This window comes from Ixodes scapularis, unplaced genomic scaffold, assembly GCF_016920785.2.
Source record: "Ixodes scapularis isolate PalLabHiFi unplaced genomic scaffold, ASM1692078v2 PGA_scaffold1__304_contigs__length_218370807, whole genome shotgun sequence".
NCBI classification, from domain to species: Eukaryota; Metazoa; Arthropoda; class Arachnida; order Ixodida; family Ixodidae; genus Ixodes; species Ixodes scapularis.
In genome coordinates this window covers 31,080,420-31,086,979 of record NW_024609846.1, presented here as the reverse complement: position 1 = coordinate 31,086,979, position 6,560 = coordinate 31,080,420, and positions in this window count along the sequence as shown.

The following is a 6,560-nucleotide window of genomic DNA, read 5'->3' as shown; positions in this document are numbered from 1 at the left end:
ATGGAGAATAGAAGGGTAGGAGAGGGCATGACGTCGGCCGCGTAGCCTCCGCAAGCCATGCTCCCTTGACGCCTCGCCTCTTTCTCATTTTCCTCCTTACGCTCCTCACTTACCTTGCCAACGTGACCACATTACGTGACCGTAGCTCGCCTTCGTCTTGCTATGGGGTACTAGAATACACCACAGTCTAGACTTCGATCTGATAAAACCTACCGGACGGAGCGCGCGCAAGCCTGCGAGGAGTCCTTCTACAATGAACCATCCATCTCACACGTGACATGTCACGCGCACCAATCGCCAGAGAGATCTGCGGTCACGCTGGGCACAAAATCGTTTAAACTTTTTATGACTAGGCTTCACCAATATTGCAACGTGCCCCCTCCTAGTACTTCTAACCTCCTTGGGCAACGCCGACACGGACGGGTCGTCTGCTTTGCGGCAACTCGTCGCGCTTGGGTACGTCTGCCACAATCGAAGCGGGTTGTGGATCCGCTAACGACGACGTTGTGCGCAGGCCTCGTCTTCTAGGCGGTAGTATTGATCATAATTGCATGTGAGCAATTCTGCTCCATTGACTGGGGTGTGAAAGGTGCCCTCGATCATCAGTGGCACCGTTTTGAATCGACTTGCGGGGATATTTACATAAGATCCAAGCGTGTTTGCAGCATCGGCGTAACCGACGGGCGAGACCATCCGTCGGAATTTTATCGAGCGTCCGAGATGCTCAACTCCTCAAACTGTAGTCATATTTTGCTGTTGGGACTTTCTAGTGGAAATGTTGTTACGGCCTTCTTCCGAGAAGCAGTTCTTGTATTCTCGAGTGTCTCCGGTCCGTCCAGCTTTAAAAGTCCGTCCAGGCGTCGATTTACAACCGCGAGTAACCCAACAACTGGAGCTACAGTTATGGATGCCTTTTGTCTTCTGTAGACTGAACAAATTGTGGGCAGTTTTGGGCTCCTAGTAGAACGTGGTCAAGTTAGGCTCTGGCCAGAACTGGGGTTTGACGGACCACCATTCTAGTTTGGTTTCTCTGAACTGTGTCCTTTCTGTACCACTGGCCACCTTGTGCTTTTGCACGAGGGGGCACTCTCGTGGAAAAGTTCCTCCAGAGTCCTTCAAATTGGTCACGAAACTTCGGTCGAAGCTTGGCACACGGTCGATAGCCGCTACTAAAGGCGCCACTGTCTCCGAGGGGGCATTTTTGTTTGGCAGCCCCACTCTTGGTGCGCCACACCAAATTCGTGATTACAAGTAGTTTTTAAAAACAATTTCCCGTAAATCGAAGCTTTGTTACGCCTGAATTCGGTTAGCGTATGCAAGCACCGGTCATTCTTTATTGATCTCTATTGAGAGAACTCACAAAGAAGCTTTTTTTTTTTTTTTCAGTTGTTTTCAAAGAAATCGACGCTTTTGCGAGCAAAAATAATTAGCTAGGCAATTGAGCCTACTGGTTCGCAGTGCCTCTACTAGATGGCGCTAGTCGCAGCACCGAATATTTTTGATGAAATTATTGAAAGGCCATTTTGAGAAAAAGGAGAAAAGAAAGAAAAATTTTAATCAGATTGTTGCAAATATATGAGATTCAGGAGTTGATTGAGTGTACAGAGTGAAGGACGCTTTCATTAACTAGAAACACTGTCAATGCGATGGTACATTATCTTAATTTATAGGTGGCTCGTTCAGAGTGGGTTTGAAATTCTGACACACTTGGGGTTTGCCGAAATCCCAGCAGTGCAGGCTAGTTTGGCGGCGTACGGAGAAGTTCCGTGACCAGTAGCGTATTGAAGGACTCGGTTGCACGTTCTAATCCGTCCCATCTTGCCCAAAGGTCGTCTTGACTCACTTCGATGTGCAGTATTTTTTGTATGTGGTGTCCTCTTACAAGTGTGTGTCTGCATTAGGCAGGAGTGGTGCTTTGACCTGACTGATAATCTCCCCATTGTGTTCTCTGGGACAACTGTATTCTTTGACTGAGAATCTTTGTTACTGTAACTGTGGCGTTAAAACAAGGTGCCTGCCAAGAAAAAGAAATTGCGTTCTTCTCGCTGCAAAAATAAACTATACAGTGAAACCCATTTAGAACGAACCCACATACAGCGAATTAATGTCAATATCGAACTCGCGGAAAATTTTAATAAAAATGGATGTAAAAAGTATGTTTTATAATGAACAACAAATTGGCTATATCGACCTTTTTCCTCCAGGAAAGCTTCCAAAAACGGGCAAACAATCGCCTTCTAGCTTGTCCCTTCCAAAAAAGAAGTAGGAAAGAAAGAAAATTCAAAAAGCTCAAGTTGCGAACAAAGTTCAGCGAAGAAAAGCGATTCAGAAGGGGAGAAAGCTAAAAAAACACACTCTGAACACACGAAAAAAAAAAAAAAATCTTTTTATCCTAAAGCGTTTGCCCACGAAGAGAAGCGAATCAGAAGGAGCGATAAGTTAAAAAAAAAAAAATAAACTCTGCGCACAAACAACAACAACAAAAAACTTTAGCGCGTTGTTACAAGGCGGAAGTCAAGAGATGAGATAGAAAGAGAGGCTCTCGCCTTACAACGAACTCATCATGGAAGTTTGTTATAAATGTTTTTTGCTCTATCGAACTGATCGTAGCGTTTCCTGCTGTCCGTTATAAACGGGTTTGACTGTAGTATTTCTTGAATGTAGTTCCTAGTGGTTGGGCTGAGATGGAAATCCTTTAGGGAATAACATTATCTAATACCAAAATCACAAGCCTATTTTAGAAATTCCATCTTAGCGAGACAAAAGGTGTCAAAAATGAACCCCGTTTTCTTAGTGAAGATTACCGAACGTCGCTCTTAACTTTTTAATCGGATGATGCCAGTTTATGAACTGCCACGTCATCCTAACCACTGTAACTACATTTGGTTTCTTTTCCAGCATTTGGCAATGCATATCAGTTGTTTCTTTTTTTCCCAAAAACTGTTGTTTCATTTTCAAGGCAGACACCCTGAACTTTTGTGCCTGCGTGCACACTCTGACGTTGGTGTGGCATTAATTATTTATCTTTTTATTTGAACCTTATTATGGATCTTGATTTTCAGTTTGAATTTATTATGTTGTCTTCTCTAGTGTTCTGTTTGTTTTAATAGTCAGCATAGTAGAATATTCTGCATTTGAGCTGTGAAAAAATATTTTCCCTCGGTATAGTGTATTTTAACTTTTATGGTCTTTATAACGAGAGCCGAACTTGGGTGGGTTTTTTTAACGAGGATTTCTAAGCATATTAGTATACTCCATAATGTAAGATACGATCAGTAATGGCTCGATTATATTTCAGAAATGCTATGGACAACCATTAAAGCATTTTTAAGTGTTGAGTTTTTCATATGACATTTACAATGAATGTTTACAGTGTTTGTCGCCAGTCATGATTTTATTGGCTGTACTTCTGCTCCCAACCTCGCAGTCTGTGGAAGTCACCCGATGTCCGATAGGCACCTGGGGTACAAGCCCTGCTTGTAAACTACAACTAATCATACTTTACATGCACCCTTCGTAACAATGGAAGGAAATTTAGCCTGGGCAAACAAAGCACTATCTGTGACGTCTCGACCAAAACAGAGCAGAACGACTCTTCACCGTGTCAATGAGTGTGGAGTTTACTGCACCACTCATTGCAGTCTCTGTTCTTCTGATCCGAGGATAGAAAACCCATAAAGGCTGGTTGACACATTTGCGTGCCATCGACTGTGTTGCAATAGCTTGCGCCATTTGTCGGATAGCTCTGGAAACGCTTCTGATCCGCGACTGAAGATTTTGCGAGATCAAATCTACGCGCCAATTTTTATTGTCAGAATGATTTCAAATTTATGACGACACCGTTGTAGAAATAACACGCTACCTCGATCGCGGAAAACGGGGCTCGAAGATTCCCGGGATGAAACAATGTGCACATTAGGCACATTGTTTTTTTTTTTGAAAAGGGGGGGAGGTAGGGGTGGGGGGTTGACCACTACAGCTCAATGGAGATGCGGGATCTAGCTTCCTTTGTTGGGGGAGTGCCCGCGGTCTCTTGAGCACGTGCTCAGGTACTTTTATACCTCCTAACCCGTGATTTCCGAAAATGGTCTATTATGCCTTTTTTTTAAAAATGAGGAAACATGCGCAGATCGCAAAGGTTTCGAGACAACCCGACAGATGGCGTCAGTCTCGTCGTAAGTGGTTGCAAGGCAGTCAACGACAAACGTAAATATGTGGAAGCAGTGCCGTAACCTGCGGGAAAGCTGTTGCTCCACCTCCAGCGTGACCTTCCTGCCATCGATGATTGCGTCTATTAATGGCGTCTCGCGAGGCTCAAGGGCTCAAGCGCGCACACGCATCCAGAGCACCACGGAAGGCACGGTGCTCTGGGCATCTGAAAGACACGGTTCGTGCTCCTCCTGTCAGGGAATGGAATCCAGTGTTTCTACTTTTGTGTTTATTGAAGCGAGCTCATTTTAAAAAAGTCCCATTTGTATTGATCCAACTATCAGCGAAGCTTGTTTTTGCAATGCTGCTAAAATAGGACAAGTTGCTGAGGTGCTAAGGCAAGTGGCGCAATTGTTGCCGTTTGTTTCAGTCATGCATAGTTTGCTCAATGGGTACCTGAAGCATGTTGCACGAAGCTATTTTTGTTTGTTTGTTTTCCATTGAGAGTAGCCTAAATTTGGAAATTGTACGGGCAGTGCAGCTTCATAATTCGTTAAAGGGGTTATGACACGAAAATTAAACGGATAGATTATTCTTGAAATGGAATGCTCATAGGCTACTTAGTATATGCACCAAGTTACGCAATTTTTAGAGCTCTGATAATTGCAATATTCAATTTACGAATTTTTATAATTTTCATCTGGCGACCAGGCAACACTGCTCAAGTTAGTCAAACCATGGTGTCCATAAACCACGTGACCATGAACACTCTCTCATTCTAGGCGCCCCCATGATCGCCCAAGCTCTTCTCGTCGCGGTACGAACAAAACCGCTCAAACAGCTCGGTAAACTGAAAGCTATTCTCGCTCTCGCCCCCCGGCCGGTTGACCTTCCAGCCTGCATGCGCCTGCGAGACATTCCCGGACGACGGTGACCACAGCGAACTCGTCGTCGCTGGAGCTCGTCGCCAGCGGGTCGCAGTCAAAATGAACAGCTTTCAACATCTCTTGATAGCAATCACTCTCATTGCTGCTGCGATCAATGTCGAACACTTCGACAAGGCGATCGATGCCGTACACGTAATCGTCACAGACCGGATGCTGGAAACGTGGAAGGTAAACGAGGAAGCTGAGGCTCGATACGCCAAGAGAGCCAAGTCTGTGAGTGCGTGCAATTAGACACCACGCTGGAGGCTGGCTACGTCATCAGCCTCCAGGTCCGCCCGGATCTGCCCCTCCGAGGGGCCCGCATATAAATCGATTTATCCACGAAACTATCGCGCCTTTTTCAAAACAAATTTAGCAGGATTATAGGAACATACAATGGGTCCTAGCAGTATAGTTATGTAATATTTTATTTTTGGCGTGTCATAACCCCTTTAAAGAATGCTCAGACTCGAGAACGTTCCTCCGTTTGCTTTGCTTTCAGAAAGAGCTACTGTTTCTGAAAGAAGTGCGTTTACTTCTGTTTACAAGGTTTTCAAACGTTGAAATAAAATCCCGAGTGTCGTTTCTTTGTTGCTGCGCTTCACTTGCTTTCGAAAATGCGCCTCGACAACCGTGAACTTTCACCGGAACCTTTCAGTTGCAAAGTGGCTCTGTGGTGAATGCTTCACACTAGGAGGACGCGTCTTTTCTGTGATTTCCGTCGTTCCACTCTCCTCGTTAACCGCAACGTAATAATATATATATATATATATATATATATATATATATATATATATATATATATATATATATATATATATATATATATATATATTAGTGCGATTTTTCGTATACATTATCAGTGATGTGACTGCTGCGCCAAGGGGCTAACCTTGCTACATTTTGCCAAATATAGATAATCTGCGCCTCTTCTCGCCGTCTCCCATTCCGCGCTCTCGTCGTCTCGCGGGTCTCGTCTCGCATATTTTAAAAAAAAGTATTTTGAACGATAAACGCGGGTGTGTGCGGACGCTCTGACGCCAGCGTGCCGGGTACCAGCCATGCCGTCATCCTGTCAAACGAAACCACATTGCTCTGCGGGAGTTACTTTGCGAGCTGAAGCACTCGCTCCTGAAAGCAACGGGCGTGGGAAAACTATTCGCCTCGAGATCGAACCGTGCCGCCACCATGCGGCCGAAATTGGAAACGCGCGAAAGCGGGGATACCGCCGTGCGTCGTCTGCTACGGGCGCACGCTCAGAAGCACGGATCTCGACGACGCAAGCCCGTTTTAGGCTGAGCTTGACATTTTGATTAAATGTTTTGTGTTTTTGTTGCCGTTTCTTCTTACTAAAGGTTGTGTTGTATCGTTTGCCATGCGTAGAAATTCAGCAAAGCGATTATTATTAAGTCGGAGGCTTCCATAATCTTAGTGTATTGTTTTTATACAATCGCTGGTCCCACGTATTTCTGTTATCTCGCACAA